The 16,413-nt window shown below is 40.0% G+C and overlaps 1 protein-coding gene and 1 pseudogene across 2 annotated transcripts in view; both read left to right on the forward strand.

Moving 5' to 3' along the window:
- The first annotated feature begins 5,794 nt into the window (after window positions 1-5,794).
- On the forward strand, window positions 5,795-6,547 carry LOC123812663 (annotated as a pseudogene).
- A 6,974-nt stretch (window positions 6,548-13,521) lies between these two features.
- LNPK (lunapark, ER junction formation factor) overlaps window positions 13,522-16,413 on the forward strand; it is a 73,283-nt gene continuing 70,391 nt past the window's right edge. For both annotated transcript variants that reach the window (XM_045858193.1, XM_045858273.1), the window contains exon 1: window positions 13,522-13,646. The gene's annotated coding sequence lies outside the window, so the exon portion shown is untranslated. The remainder of the gene's footprint in view (window positions 13,647-16,413) is intronic.

Here is a 16,413-nt window from a genome sequence, read left to right on the forward strand (position 1 = left end):
AAGTCTATATAGCTTCTGTGTCCACAAAGGTAGTACCTGAAAATGGTTTGGGCCCTGCATACACTGCACAGGAAGTTGGCCTCTTGTAGGGAAATATTAGGTCTGATCTTAGTACTGCTTTAGCATTGGGACTTTTCTAGAACATATGTATATATAAAGAAGACTAGTGCTTTTGAATATATCTTCTAAAGTGAAGTTCTTATCACACTGTAGCTCAAAAATACTACCCTTAACTTTTTTAAGTTGTTCACAATTCAGCCACATACAGATCTGTATGGAATTTTACTTATATGTACATGTTACAGATGGAAAATAAGCTTTGAATAAGAGGTTTGGTTTAATGTTTACTATTTGGGAAAACTAGATTTTAAGTTTTATAAGAAATGGGTTGTATAGTTAGGATTTTCACTTTTCTAATTTCAGAGGTTTGTCAAGCAAATCAATCTTCCCTTCTTTCTCATGTATTGGTTTGTATCTCACAGCACCCAGTCTACTGGGTTTTCATCTACTTTTGTCTTCCTCTTTCCTCATTATTTAGAACTTTGTCTTTCATTTCTCATCCCTTTTTCATTCTTCAAGCTTTCACAGTTGCCTTTTATCCAAATCCATGGCATTTTCCAATTCTCTTTTTATAGGACATCTTTTCTAATACCCCGTCTTCCACTGGGGATCACTTTGTAAATCACCATGACTTAATATTTTTCCTGTTGGCTATTGCCTACACATGTTTTACTAAGCTCCTCAGGCAGAAAATTTGTCTTTCATATTTTATCCTTTGTAAAACGTCATGTACTCTTACGACTTCTATTAACAATAAATCTTAGTATGACTTAGCTAAAGCTACATCTTCCTTACTTTATGTGTAAGCTTTACATGCATACAATAGATTTGAGTTTCATCAGCTACCTGATTTGTCATGTGTATCATTATTTTTTTAGGTAGCATTAGAATGCCATCTTTTGGAAGTACTGGAAGTGCTGGGCACCAAGCCAAGGATTTATTTTAACCTGCTTAATTTTATACATATATATACATATATAAATATATAAGTACACATAGAAGCTATATATAAATGTACATTCCAGAATAAGCAAAGTTGATTTTTGCATTGTAAGAAGAAAATGTTCTTTTTTCAATAACTACATTGAGTTCACATGGAATTATGTACATTCCAGAATATCTCATTCAAATTTTAAACCATGCCTTTCAGATACAAATGGCCCCTGGAATTATATGATAATAGGAATATTTATGTTACACTTGACAAATGTCAATATTAAAAACATCGATATTTTCAAAGTTATTTCACAGCAGTCTAGACTTTACTTCCTACTTTTTCTTTTTATTGGAACACGGAAACCAAATTTAGCACACATTTGCTTTAGAAGAGTGTGATGGATGAGTTTATATTGAAGTGAGCAAGCAGAGGTTGAGGAGCCACACTGTTCATTCTGCTGCACTCTGAGCTCTTGACTTCAGTGTTGTCCTTTTTCTAATTTGTCCCTCTTCTCCCGAGTACTCTCTGTATTGTCTACCCAACCCACCTTTAGGAGGTGGTTGAGAGTAGTTTTAAGTGCCACTTCCCTTAGCTATATGTGTATTTTTAGTTTGTATTCTAAAAGGTGAAACAATTTCATCAACAGGGTTTGAGTACGACCTTCTTGGTATCATTTTACTTAAAGGTTTACTTGATGAGCCAACTAAAATATTTTTGCTTAATAAGAAAGGTATGTATTAGTTTTCTTTTCTGGCCATAACACATTACTACAACTTAAGCATCTTAAAACAGCACTTATTATCTCACAGTTGTAGATCAGAAATCCAGGCAATTGTGGCTCAGCTGTTTTTCTGCTGTGTATTTCACAAGCCTGAAATTAAGGTATCAGCAAACTATGTATGTAACTTTCTGGAAACTCCAAAGGAGAATCTGTTCCTAGGTTCATTCTGGTTGTTGACAGAATTCAGTTCCATACAGTTGTAGGACTGAGTTTTCTTTCTTTTCCTTTTTTAAAGTGTATTTTATTTTATCTATTACAGTTTTCCCAATTTCTCCCCTTTTAGCCCCCTCCACCCTGCACCCCCAACCCTCCAGCATTCCCCCACCCCTTAGTTCATATCCATGGGTTGCATATGTAAGTTCTCTGTTTCCTATACCATTTTTACCTCTCCACCTCTATTTTATGCCTACCAATTATGCTTTTTCTTCCCTGTACCTTTTCCCCCCATTCTTCCCTTCACCCTCCCCACTGTGCTGCCCATTTCTCTGGTTCTGTTCCTGTTCTGGTTGTTTGCTCAGTTTTTGTTTTCGTTTTTTGTCTTTTCTTTTAGGTTCATTTGTTGATAGTTGTGAGTTTGTTGTCATTTTACTGTTCATATTTTTATCTTCTTTTTCTTAGATAAGTCCCTTTAGCATTTCTTTTTTAAAATATATTTTATTGATTATGCTATTACAGTTGTCCCATTTCCCCCCTTCTCTCCCCTCCACTCTGTACCCCCTCTCCCACCCACATTCCCCCCCCCCTTTAGTTCATGTCCATGTGTCATACTTATGAGCTCTTTAGCTTCTACATTTCCCATACTATTCTTGCCCTCCCCCTATCTATTTTCAACCTACATTCTATGCTAATTATTCTCTATACCTTTTCCCCCGCTCTCCTCCTCCCACCCCCCTGTTGCTAACCCTCCATGTGACCGCCACTTCTGTGGTTCTGTTCCTGTTCTAGTTGTTTGCTTAGTTTCTTTTGGTTTTGCTTTAGGTGTGGTTGTTAATAATTGTGAGTTTGCTGTCCTTTTACTATACATGCTTTTTCTTTATCTTCTTTTCTTAGATAAGTCCCTTTAGCATTTCATAAAATAAGGGCTTGGTGATGATGAACTCCTTTAACTTGACCTTATCTGAGAAGCACTTTATCTGCCCTTCCATTCTAAATGAGAGCTTTGCTGGATAGAGCAATCTGGGATGTAGGTCCTTGTCTTTCATGACTTGGAATATTTCTTTCCAGCCCCTTCTTGCCTGTAAGGTCTCTTTGGAGAAATCAGCTGACAGTCTGATGGGAACTCCTTTGTAGGTGACTGTCCCCTTATCTCTTGCTGCTTCTAGGATTCTCTCCTTCATTTTTACCTTGGCTAATGTAATTATGATGTGCCTTGGTGTGTTTCTTCTTGGGTCCAACTTCTTTGGGGCTCCCTGAGCTTCCTGGATTTCTTAGGAGACTATTTCCTTTGCCAGATTGGGGAAGTTCTCCTTTATTATTTGTTCAAATACGTGCTCAATCTGTTGCTTTTCCCCTTCCCCTTCTGGTACCCCTATAATTCGGATGTTGGAACGTTTAAAGATGTCCTGGATGCTCTTAAGCTTCTCCTCATTTTTTCTGAATTCTTATTTCTTCATGCTTTCCTGCTTGGTTGATTCTATCTTCCTTCTGGTCCACTGTATTGTTTTGAGACCCAATTTCCTTCCCTTCACTATTGGCTCTCCTCCGTGTATCTCCCTGCATCTCTTTTATGGTAACCTGCATCTTTTCATCTAATTTGTGCCCAAAATCAACCAATTCCGTGAGCTTTCTGATCACCAGTGTTTTGAACTGTGCATCTGATAGATTGGCTATTTCTTGGTTGTTCAAAAGGATGAGTCCTGGGGGACTGATCTGTTCTTCTGTTGGAAACATGTCTCTCCCTGTCTCTCCTTTTTTTTTCTTTTTTTTCCGGTCTGGTTGCTCTTGTTATGGTAGGGGGTGGAGCCTTAGGTGTTCACCGGAGCTGGGCACCCCAATCGCTAGATTGTGACGTTATATGTGGGGGCGGGGGTGGAGGCGGGAGCGAGGACAGGAGGAAACAATGGCGGTAGTTCCGTTCTCCTGAGATCTTAGTCCCTTCTCTGGGATCCTGGGCTGCGAGCTCTGCCCTGGTCCACAAAGGCCGCCTCACTGGGTCCGCCAGCCGCAGCTTGTGTACTCAGGGACCACCACTGTGTTCTTGCGTGCCGGATGGCTGTAGCGCCGGTTTCGTGCCAAGTTTTCCCTGACCTCTGCGCGCCTCGCCCGCCCGGCTCGTCGTCCCCTACCAGTCTGGATGTACAGGTCTACTTCAACTTCTTGGCTGTCCGACTTCCATTCAGATAAATCCTCTATCAGTACTGGGTGTTATTCTAGCTGTAAATTGTTGTTATTCTAATCTTGGTTGTGCGAGGAGGTATGGTGCGTCCACCTATTCCTCCATCTTGCCGGAACAACATTTCATATAATAAGGGCTTGGCGATGATGAACTCTTTTAACTTGACCTTATCTGGGAAGCACTTTATCTGCCCTTCCACTCTAAATGAAAGCTTTGCTGGATAGAGTTATCTTGGATGCAGGTCCTTGCCTTTCATGACTTCAAATACTTTCCAGCCCCTTCTTGCCTGCAAGATTTCTTTTGAGAAATCAGCTGATAGCCTCATGGGTACTTCTTTGCAGGTAATTCTCTCCTTTCCTCATGCTGCTTTTACGATTGTCTCTTTATCTTTAATCTTGGGTAACTTAATGATGATGTGCCTTGGTGTGTTCCTCTTTGGGTACAACTTCTTTGGGACTCCCTGGGCTTCCTGGAAGTCTATTTCCTTTGCCAGATTGGGGAAGTTTTCCTTCATTATTCAAATAAGTTTTAAATTTCTTGGTGTTGTTCTTCTCCTTCTGGCACCTCTATAATTCAGATATTGGAACATTTCAGGTTTTCCCAGAAATTCCTTAGCCTTTCTTCATTTTTTTTGAATTCTTGTTCCTTCATTCTGTTCTGGTTGGATGTTTATTTCTTCCTTTTGTTCCAAATCGTTGCTTTGAGTCCTTGTTTCATTCCTATTAAAGTTGGTTCCCTGGATATTTTCATTTATTTCACTTTGGGTATCTTTCATTTGTTTTTTTCATTTTCTCAACCAGGCTCAATCAGTTCTGTGAGCATTTTGATTACCAGGGTTTTAAATTCTCCATCAGATAGGTTGGCTATGTCCCCATCGCTTAGCTCTCATTCTGAGGTTTTGCTCTGTTCTCTCATTTGGGCCATATTTCTTTGTCTTGGGCACCTGTTAAGTTGTAAAGGGGTGGGGCCTTAGGTATTCACCCAGGTAGGGCAAATGTCCTTGCTGCACTGCAGGCTGCCTGTGGCGGAGGGGCCAGAGAGGGAACAATGAGGCTCACCTGTTCATCTCTAGCACACTTTCCAGTGGACTCTTGTGTGAGACTGGGAGTTTCTCCCACTGTGGCAACCCCCGCCATACTCCACAGTCAGCTGTGGAGTCTCAGTTTCTCGTTCAGCCATCCCCACCCACGCAGTCTGCAACCTCCTCGAGGTTTCTCTCAGCTGGCCCCTTCCTCACTGTCCACTGCCTTGTTGCAGGTTCTTACCGGTCTGGTTGTTCTGGCTGACAATTTCTTTAATTCCTTGGTTGTCAGAGTTCCATGCAGTTTGATTTTCTGGCCCTTCTGGTTGTTTATTGATTTTAGATCGGTTGTTATCTTCCTTTTGGTTGTGTGAGGAAGGGAAGAGTTTCTATCTATGCCTTCATCTTGGCCAGAACCAGACTGAGTTTTCCTTTGCTTGCTAGCTATCAGCCAGAAGGCATTCTCAGCTTCTAGAGCCTGCCTACATTCTTTGGTTTATGATCTTTTTGCATCATTTTGAAAGTCAACAGCAATGGGTCAAGTCCTTTTTATACTTTGAATGTCTCTGACCTCCTCTTCTGCTTGTATCTCCTCACCTTCCTTCTTATGCCACATCTCTCTGACTCCAGAAAGAAAACTTCTGAGATGGCTGCTTCAGGATGAAGCTGAAAATCTCTTTCCCAGCCACTGGCTGTCAGAAACTCATTGAAGTGGATGATGAACGCAAACGTCATACTTTTTATGAGAAGCGTATGGCCACAGAAGTTGCTGTTGTTGCTCTGGGTGAAAAGTGGAAGGGTTATGTAGTTCAAATCAATGGTGGGAATGACCAACAATGTTTCCCCATGGAGCAGGGTTTCTTTACCCATGGTCATGCCCACCTGCTGCTGAACAAGGGGCATTCCTGTTACAGACCAAGGAGGACTGGAGAGCGAAAGCAAAAATCAGTTCAGGGTTGCATTGTGGATGCCAAATCTCAGTGTTCTCAACTTGGTTATTGTAAATAAAAAGGGGAGAAAGATATTCCTGGTCTCACTGATAGTACTATGCCTGGTCACCTGGGGCCCAAAAGAGCTAACAGAATCCACAAACTTTTCAACCTCTCTAAAAAAGATGAGGTCCGCCAATATGTTGTGAGAAAACCCCTAAACAAGGAAGGTAAGAAAACTAGAACCAAAGCACCTGAGATTCAGTGTCTTGTTACTCCACGTGTCCTGCAACACAAACATCGGTGTATTGCTCTGAAGAAGCAACATGCTAAGAAAAATAAGGAAGAGGCTGCTGAGCATGCTAAACTTTTGGCTAAGAGGGCGAAGGATGCCAAAGAAAAATGCCAGGAACAAATTGCCAAGAGACGTAGGCTGTCCTCTCTGAGAGCTTCTATCTCTAAGTCTAAGTCCAGCCAAAAATGAGGTCTTCTAAGAGTAACAAATAAGGGTAAACATAAAAAAAAGAAAATTTCTCTTTGCTAGATTATTCAGGATAATCTATACCTTTAATTACATCTGTAACTGTGGTTCACTATAGTACCTAGACTAGCTTTTTTTTTTTTAAATTCTCACCACAGGACATTTTTTTCATTGTTTTCAGAGAGAGAGGAAGGGAGAGAAACATCTATACGAGAAGCATCGATTGGTTGTCTTTCGTATGTGCCCAGACCCAGGATTGGTGCCCACATCCAGGATTGTGTGCATTGAAACTGGCATGTCATGCACTAGCCCCCAGACTTAGGATTGAACCCGAAACATTGGTATGTGCCCTACTTGGGAGTAAACCCTCAACCTTTCAATTATATGACGATGCTTCAACCATCTGAGCCACACTGGCCAAGGCTCTAGAGTAGTGTTTTATTTAGTAACCAGGGGATGGAAATCTTGGAAAGACATCTTTAAAATTCTGCCCACTGGAAGGTATGAGATCTACATGATAAAAATAATAAAAACTTTGAAAAAAACACACAAGGACTGTTGAACAAATATAGAGTCACACCAAATTCCAGAAAGGGGAAACTCATGTAGAAGAATATTATTCTCCCTTAAGTTAATATACATAATTAAAGAAATGTTAATAAAAATATAAATTTGGGGGAGGTTCTTGACAATTTTATTCTGAGACAAGAATAAATGGGTAAAAATAATGACAGAAGAGAAAAAAAAGGTTGTATATTCCCCAACTCTTTTTATGAGACTGGCTAGTATAACTCATGTCAAACCCAAAGGACATTACAAGAAAGAAAAATTACAGATCAATCTCATTCACAAGAGTTCCTCACCCCCAGGTCTTAAAAATATTTTCATATTGAATCTAGTAACATATAAAAAAATAAAATAGATCAATGGAATGAATAGCAAGGTCAGAAACAAATCTACACATATACAACTACTTTATTTATGACCAAAATAGCACTGCAGGGTAGAGGGGAGAGGACAACCTGCCAATAAGTGGTACTGGTTAAAACTTCCACACTGGAAGGAGGTGGAGGGGTATGAGGACTACAGATGTCTCACTTTCTTCATATATAAAATGTTAATTTCAGCCCTGGCTGGTGTGGCTCAATGGGTTGAGCACCAGCCTATGAACCAAAGAGTTGCCTGTTTGATTCCCAGTCAGGGCACATGCCTGGGCTGTGGACCTCACACATTGATGTTTCTCTCCCTTCCCCCCTCTCTAAACATAAATAAATAAAAATTTAAAAAAAGTTAATTTCAGGTTTACTTAGAACTAGATTTGAAAAGCAAAGCAATAAAATTTTAGAAGACAATATGCCCTTAGGATAGGAAAAGATCTCTTAAGCAGGATACAGGCATCACTAATCATAAAGGAAAGGAGTGATAAATTTGAGCCCATTCAAAATTTCTTTTCAGCCTTTGCTGGTGTGTCTCGGTGGACTGAGAACCGGACTTCGAAGCAAAGTGTCACGGATTCAATTCCCAGTCAGGGTACATGTCTGAGTTGCAGGCCAGGTTCCCCGGCACAGGGTGCATGAGAGGCAACCACACACTGATGTTTCTTTCCCTCTCTTTCTCCCTCCCTTTCCCTCTCTCTATAAATAATTACAATCTTTTTAAAAAATTTCTTTTCATCAAACAACATTACTAAATGCGTGAAAAGGCAAGCCCTACAGTGGAAAAAATATCTCTAGCACATTTAATGAATAAAATACTTATTTCCATACTATATAATCAATTAATACAAATAAGAAAAAAACCCATCCAATATAAAAATGGGAAAACACTTGAACAATGAGCCAAAGCTCATATGAAAAGATTCTATTCTTTATAGTCAGAAATGCAAAATAGTGTCAAATAAGTTGGCAGTACACATCTACTAGATGGGACAAAAATTAAAATATCAGACAACCCTAACTGGTGTGGCTCCGTTGGTTGGGCATCATTCCTTAAAGTGAAAGGTCACCGGTTCAATTCCCATTCAGGGCATAGTCCCCAGTAGGGGCATGTACCAGAGGCAATCAATCATTGTTTCTCACACAGGTGTTTCTTTCCCTCTCTTTCTCCCTCCCTTCCTCCCTCTCTAAAAATACATAAATAAAATCTTTAAAAAAATGTCAGATGATTCAAGTATTGGTGACGATGTGGAACAACAATAACTTTTACATATTGTTTTTGGTTATATACATTGGTACAATTATTTTGAAAAATTCTGGCATGGTCTTGTAGAGTTGAGGATAAACATGCCCTATGAACCAGTAATTCAATTCCAAGGTTAAAGATTCTATAGAAATCTGTGTTTATGTGCTCCAGCATACAAACACACATGCACAACAGCATTGTTTATAATAGTCCACACCATGAAATAGCCTATATGTCCATAAATAGAATAGATAAATAAATTATGATGTTTCCATGCAATATAGTGATCTAAGCAATGAAAATGAATAAACTACAGCCACATCCCACAGCTGAATCTTAAAAACATACCAATGATCAAAAAAATTTAAGATGTGAAAAACATTACTCTATAATTCCATTTATATAGAGTTAAACAATAAACTATATTGTTTAAAAATGAGCAATTAGGCAGTAAAACTACAAAGAAAAGCCAGAAAGTGAATAATCTGATAATCAAGACAGTGGTTATCTCTAGGCACTTGGGGGTTTTAAGGGAAGGGATACATTGGGGCCTTTTGGAATGATGGTAATGTTCTACTTTTTACCAGTAGAGTTACATGAGTATTTAAGTTATAGTCTTTAAGTAGTACACTTCTGTTTTTATGAACATTTCTTTCTCTTTTTTTAACATTTTATTTATTTCTAGAGAGAGAAGGGAGGGAGAAAGAGAGGGAGAGAAACATCAATGTGTGGTTGCCTCTTGGGGGCCCCTCACCAGTGACCTGGTCTGCAAACCAGGCATGTGCCCTGCTTGGGAATTGAACTGGTGATGCTTTGGTTCACAGGCCCATGCTCAATGAACATTTCTGTGTGTTTGCTATATTTCCCATCACACAAATAATTCTAATCTTCTCCTGCCCCCATTCTTCTTGATTCTGTCCCTAGTTAGAAGCATCTACCATGCTTCATAGGGACTTAGAGTTGTTATAGCAAGACTACAAAGAGAACAAACAATTCAGCCTTTAAAAACAAAAAACTTCCAAAGTAGGTTCTCAAGAACAAAAGAAAAAGCTTTCCCAGAGTAAAACATAGCATTTGACCCTATTTCCCTCCCAACCCTGGTCAGATTAGCTTAAAAAAGCCTACTGAACTGAGGGGTATATGTGGAGCATAACACTGAAGAAGACTGGGAGGGAAGAATGAGGTTTGGTGGGAGTGGTGGAAAAGGGCATCAGAGTGGGCTGAGTGCTATTTCAGTGGGCAGGGACAGAGGCTTGGGTTAGAAGCCTAGAAGGTTGTTATCAGAGCAGCTTTCGAGGGCTGCCTACTGCCTACACATGCTTCATCCAGCAAAGGATAACAGCTTTCCTCTGAACTTCCTGGTAGTGAGCCCATGACACCTCTTTCAAAGGCAGAGTGTGAAGTTGTGGACTGCCTGGTACTGTACAATATTCCTGTCTCTATTCCTCCCATCTATTACACCCACAGAAATTTTAGTCTGCAGGGCCAAAGAATCTATATTTTAGTAAGCACCTTGGGTAACTTTCATGCAGGTAGCCTCTTGTGTTCTTTTATTTGAATATCCTTGGCAATGGCCCAGGGAAACTCCCACCAGTGGTCATGTTAAAAATTCAAATTCATATGCCCCATACCAGACATATAGAAGTCAGAATTTCCAGAGAAGGGGTCTGAGAATTTGTTTTTTTAACAAAGACCCCAGGTGATTCACAGAGAAGTCTGGGGAACTGCTCTAGAGACTTCTACATTGTTTTTTGTTTTTGTTTTTGCAATGTACTCAAAAACATTTGTTTGTAATAATTGCATTTTGAAAAAAATAAGTACCTTGTAGAAAACAACAGATTACAAACTATAATTTTTTCTCCAGTCCAGATTCCTCCACAGTGCTGAAGATCCATAATCTGTTTACATGACCTCTCCTTGAAGTCCAAAAACATCTTAAACCCAGTGTGTTCAAATTCAAATCATCATCTTCTCCCAAACCCAACTCCATTTCAGGGTTCCCACATCTTAGTGACAGCATTAGTATCTACTCACTGAGCCTGACAGAAATCCTCCTGTCTTCTCTAACTCCTCACTTTCCTTCAATCCCCATTTAGCCTCACATCTAAATTCATCACCAAGAGCTAACATTCTACTTCCAAAATTGTTTCATTTTCCTAACATGTCTTCATCTTCTTGTTCCTACACCAGTCCACTTGAACTACTACCAACATTAATCACCACCAGTAAATCCTAAATGGTCCAATGCTGGTCCTGTTCATAGTCTCACACTGCAGCTGGAATGATCTTTTCAAAACACAGATCTGATCAGATCAAATCCCCTTCCCACTTTGTTCTCAAGAAAAGTGAAGGTTTCAGTATGGCCAGCGAGGTCCTGCTTAGTCTGGTCTTAGTGTTTCACGATGTAGTACCTTTTTCCTGCAATCTACCCTAGCCACAATGGACTACTTTCAATCCATCATGCCTGTCATGTTCCTTATGACAAAACATCTTTACCTAAGATGTTTCCTCTGTTTTCTTTTCTCCTTTCTTCATTAGAACTCCATCTTTATTAGATCCCTTTAGATATTTATTCCAGAGTAACTTCCTCAAAGAGATCTTTCCTACATTTTCCTAAACCAGATCAATGAATGATCCCACTGCAAGCTCTCATAGCACCTATCTCTAGTAACTTTCATTTGTTTCTCTAAATACATGTGGCTCGTTTATTTAACTAGACCCTTTGAATTCTTTTGGCTAGTTAGATTCCTTTCCCACCAGAAAGGTGCTCTTCCAATGTCACTTCCCTGAAATCTATCCCAGAATAATTTTAGGATTAGTAGGGAATAACTCTTTAATATTTGAACACAACTAAAGTACCACTTTCACTGGCTGTCCCACATCTTCTCTGGCTGATCATCGTCCAATCTCTTGAACATTTGCCTCTATCACAGTACTTATTCATTTTATATTGTATTTTTGTTTTCTTGAAGGTTTCTTTCACTAGTGTCAGTTGCTTTAGAGCAGCTGTTTTATTTATCTATTTTCAGCACTTAACACAAGGTCTTGTCCTCAATAAATATTTAGAAGAACCCCTGTAGCCTGCAGTCCAGCCATGTAGTACATTGATATCTCAGCTTGTAATGTCTTTCCTCACTGTGCGTAACAAACGTTTACCACTTAATATAAAGGAGGCAGTGAAACAGCACCTTCAACAATGGACATAGTCTTTCAACTCTTCAGTTTCCTCATTTTAAAAATGATACCTACCTTAAAAGTTTGTTGGGAGGATTAGAAGAGTGACTCAGTACATCTCTCCCTCCCCTCAACAGGCCAAATCTCTGTTCTTCCAGAGCATTTACCTAGAGAATTTTGTTGCTGGATTAGGTTTTGAAAGCTCTTGCATCTTCCTACCTCTTCTGCCTCCCGCCTTCTGTTTCTTCCTCTTTACAAATAGACCTTGATGGCTCAGTTAAAATCAGAGAACAAATCTTTAGCAAGCAGAAGGCATTTCTTTCCTATTCTCTTAGGAAAAGAGATGCTTCTGAGGTGAGATGTAGTATCTGCATAACTGCACAGGCCTTTTTTAAAAAAGTATGTTGAAATAGCAAAGGTGGAAAAACAAAATGGTTCAACTTCTATATCAAAATAGGTGAAATGCTTGTTTTCATTTTCTTTTAGGTTTGTGAAGTGCCTGACCCAGAGTACACAACATGTAAACTTTGGTTCCCTTTCCTTCATCTTGTAAGTAAAGATTTTGGCAGCTAGGAGAAGCAATTCCACCATAAATTATCTGGTAGCTTCCAGGATAAATTATTCTTACCATCTAGATATATGTACAGTTCTTTTCTTTGCCTACTGAAACAATTACACTCCTTAAAAATTATACCAACTTTTTATTTTAGAATGTGTAACTAAATTAGAAAAATCCCATGGAAGTGTTTGCACACAGGGTTAAAAACGTCGCAGGGATAAAACATGACAAAAGGTTTGTTGACGTTTCTCTACCCTTTTCCATGTTACCTTGTGTGATTCCTCTATCTTGTTATTTAGGATTGTCATTTCCAGTTGACTAGGAAATTAAATGCTTTTCAGGCGATGTTTTAAATGAGGCAAATGGAGGCTGGGTGGTTTATTTGTGGGCCCAAGTATCACGGACACGTAAAGGGTGTTTTTAAGGTAAGAGTTTTAAGAAAGAAAACTCAGTTTTTGTTATCTAGTTTGAAATCAACCTTTTGGCATTTGAAGCTTAACACACGCAGATGAGGTAAGCGTTCAGTCTTCAAATGACTCTTTGTGACGTTTTTGACTGATAAGAGCCTCAAGCACTTCTGGCGGCTAGGGTGAATTTTCTCCACTGGCTTCTTTGGGAACCGGTTCTTCTAATATGTGTAGTGCTGACTTGCTCGGCTGCCCGCTGGATAACAGCCCAGACGCGACTCTTCAGGAGAAACTACCTTCCAAGGGCACCCACCTCCACCTTCCACCCCACTCCCCTCTCCAAGTGGTATAGGACCAATTTCGGGGATTTTCTTCTTCCAATGAGATTCGCAGAATGGGCTTTAAAAGAAAAGGAGGAGGTAGCAGAAGAGTTAGAATTAACAGTATTTGTAGTAGTCAAAATAAACAGCATCGCACCTCCCAGACGTGACGAGGCGCACCTCACTTGGCCATAAAGTCACAACAGCGGGCGTCCCCAGGGCAACCGTCCCGCTGCCCTACCCAACTCCCCGCCCCGGCCAGGGTCACGTGACGGGAGAGCGGCGCGCGTCGGCCGCGGCGCCGATTGGCCCGGGGCGGGAGCGCGGGGTTTGATGGGAAGGAATTGGCAGGGCCTCTCTGTCAGTGGAGTCTTGCTCTCCGCCCCCGAGGCAGGCTGCGCAGTGGCGCCCGAAGCTGGCAGAGGTGGACTCCAGCACCGGGCTTTGCTCGCTTCTTGAAGGTAGAGCGCTTAAAATGAGGGCAACTAGAAGGGGTCGGCAGAGGGGAGGCGCGCTGAGCCTTTTGCTGGGAACTACGCTCCCGGTTCCCTCGCTTGCCTCTCCCAGGCGCCCCCGCCCCTTGCGGAGTGGCCTAAGAGCTCTACGGTGGCGGCTTCTCAAATTGAATGCCGGCTGCGCGCTGACCCATTCTCGCCGCGTGGTCCCTCTGATTTCCTAGGACAATGGCAGGGGTGGCTCAGGAGTGCTGGAGACCCCTTCCTCCTCCCCTCCCCCCAAGGGAGGTGGTTCCCAGTCTTGATCTCGGCGCGGGGCTTGGGGTGCCTAGGGTGAACCGAGCATCGGTTCTTTGGTTCACCTACATGGAGGCAAAGGGTCAGAAGACCCTTGCTACGCTGTCGTTTCTACTGTTTTGCTAGGGTCCTTCTGAGTTGTGCGGAGGCGCTACGAGTTGGAAATATCGGGAGGGACCGAAAACTGTCAGTGTCATGCTGCTCGGCCCAGAAGTGTGGGCGTGGATTCTGTGCAATTTAGAGAGGCATAAGCACAATTGTCCTTATTTGAGGAATGGTGGGCGGTGTAGGGGTTGGAGGGAAGGGCAAGTCTGCTTACTTGTCCTAAGGATGGCAGAAGAGAAAATGTAAACTACATCAGTAGTTTTAATTCTTTAATATTGTGTATGGGGGTTGAGAGAGAATTGGGATTGGTGATTTTGCTGATCGTTTCCTCACAGTACTAAGTAAAACCTGTGACTCACCGAGTTTTCCACGTTCTGCTTTTCCTAGTTGGCTTCTGGTTTGTGGTGCCTAGCGTCAGCTGTTTTCTTCTTTCTCTGTGGTCTGGGTGTCACCATTGACAAAACGGACCCTATTCAACAGGGGTTTGTGTGGATGTGAGTGGGCTTGGTTTCAGGCACTTGTTCCAACTGGCTGGGAATCCTAATCTCGTGTCTTCAGCAGTCCACAGTTACTTTTTAGGAGGACCAAGTTGATTTTGAACACATTTTAAAAAACATGAGTGATGCATTTTAAAATTAGAATGTTATGTTTCTCTGTCATCTCCTGAGATTAGCCCAGTGTTGTTAATGTGTTTATATATTGATAAATTGAAAAACATTATAAAGAAAAGTTATTGGCTATCATAACTTCGTATTGAAATCTTCCTAATCAAAATTATTTTTGGTAATATTTAGTTAAGAATGAACATTGATTTAGCACGAAAACTATAACTTAATCATCATATAGTAAAGGTGCTTTTGGAGGTGTACTACTTTTCAGTAACTTTATTTTTAAGCAATAAATGTGGCAGTTTGGAATATTTCAGAATTCCCTTTTCAGTTATGTGAAAGTTTGAGTTCTAGAACAAATCACTTTTAATCTTAAATAGTACAATGTGTTATAGGGGTACTACTGATAGTGATGGAGTAGATTCTACTTAAGTTTTAAACTTGATAAGCATAAAACTAAATTTCCTTTGCTGTTGAAGGCCTACATGTTATTTTAATGGAAGAATCTGCAGAGTATTTTGCCTTAATTTTTGTACTACAGAGAATGAGATCGATACAATTTCAGTCAAAATACAAACTGTAATTTTATTTTCCAGTTTTAAAATTATGAAACAGGTTCTTTCTTAAAGGAAGTTAGAAAGAAATGTGTTCCAGATTAGATGTATTATCTGTACTACATGTGTTTTCTTGTATTAATACTAATAGTGACTACAATTTAATACACACTTATAATTTGTTGGACACTGTGCCAAGTAATATATAATTTTATTTAATTCATACAATAATTCTGTGTGAAATACAGATATTTTTGCAACTTTACAAATGTGGAAACTGAGGCTTTGAGAGTCTAATTTACCCAAGATTGCATATCTAGTATGTAGTTGAGTCACATTTTGAACCTAGACCTTTTCTACTCCATTATTTTAATCACTTGAAATGAGTTGTAAATTTAAAAATAACATGCCCCAAGATTTGAAATTCTGACATCCAAATCTCAGTGTGAATTGAAGTTAATAGAAAAAAAAATCCAAATATGGGGCCATTATTATTCACTGAAAACATGTTAGATGTGCCTTGCTTTTAATGTCATATTAGGTCCCATTGTGATATCGGAGTGGAAAGAGACTCTACATGTTCATGGGATAGTTCTTGGGGACCAGCCACTTGAGATTGAGCCATTTGTCTACTCAAGGGCAAGCAAATTGATTTATGCTTCAGCAAGGAATGCTAGTTATTTGGTTCCGATGTAATTTCCATGTGTTAAAAGGAAGCAGAGATAGGTTAGAAAACAGCAACGATCTCAGCAGTTAAAACAACAATTTGTATTGAGAAATTAACATGGGTCAGTTATTGTAAATAGTTCAGAATGCATTAGGTCATTTAAGCTTTTCAACATTTAAGAGGGTCCTTAAACTATCCTTCCTTTGCAGATGAAGATACTGAGTAACTGAGAGGGCAAGTAATTTATTTGTCCAAGGTTTCATAGTAATGGGCCACAGGAAATGGAGTTAAGATGTTTGGGTGGCAAGGAAGGAAAAGGTATTTGAAAATAGAAGAGATGTGAAATTAAAGCCATAAAGGAATAGTTGAGTTATTTCATTTTGTTAGGCGTTTATGTCTTTTGGAAAGTACTAACATTACATGTGTATTATAGTAGATCAGCTTCTTTAACAAACACCACAATTTGATATGAAAATTGCTGAAACAATGAGGATTGACTGGTTCTTTGATTATGAATCTGAAAGCATGGATATGGCATTTAA

This window comes from Phyllostomus hastatus, unplaced genomic scaffold (genome assembly GCF_019186645.2).
Source record: "Phyllostomus hastatus isolate PE091 unplaced genomic scaffold, TTU_PhHast_1.1 phas_contig_1, whole genome shotgun sequence".
NCBI classification, from domain to species: domain Eukaryota; kingdom Metazoa; phylum Chordata; class Mammalia; order Chiroptera; family Phyllostomidae; genus Phyllostomus; species Phyllostomus hastatus.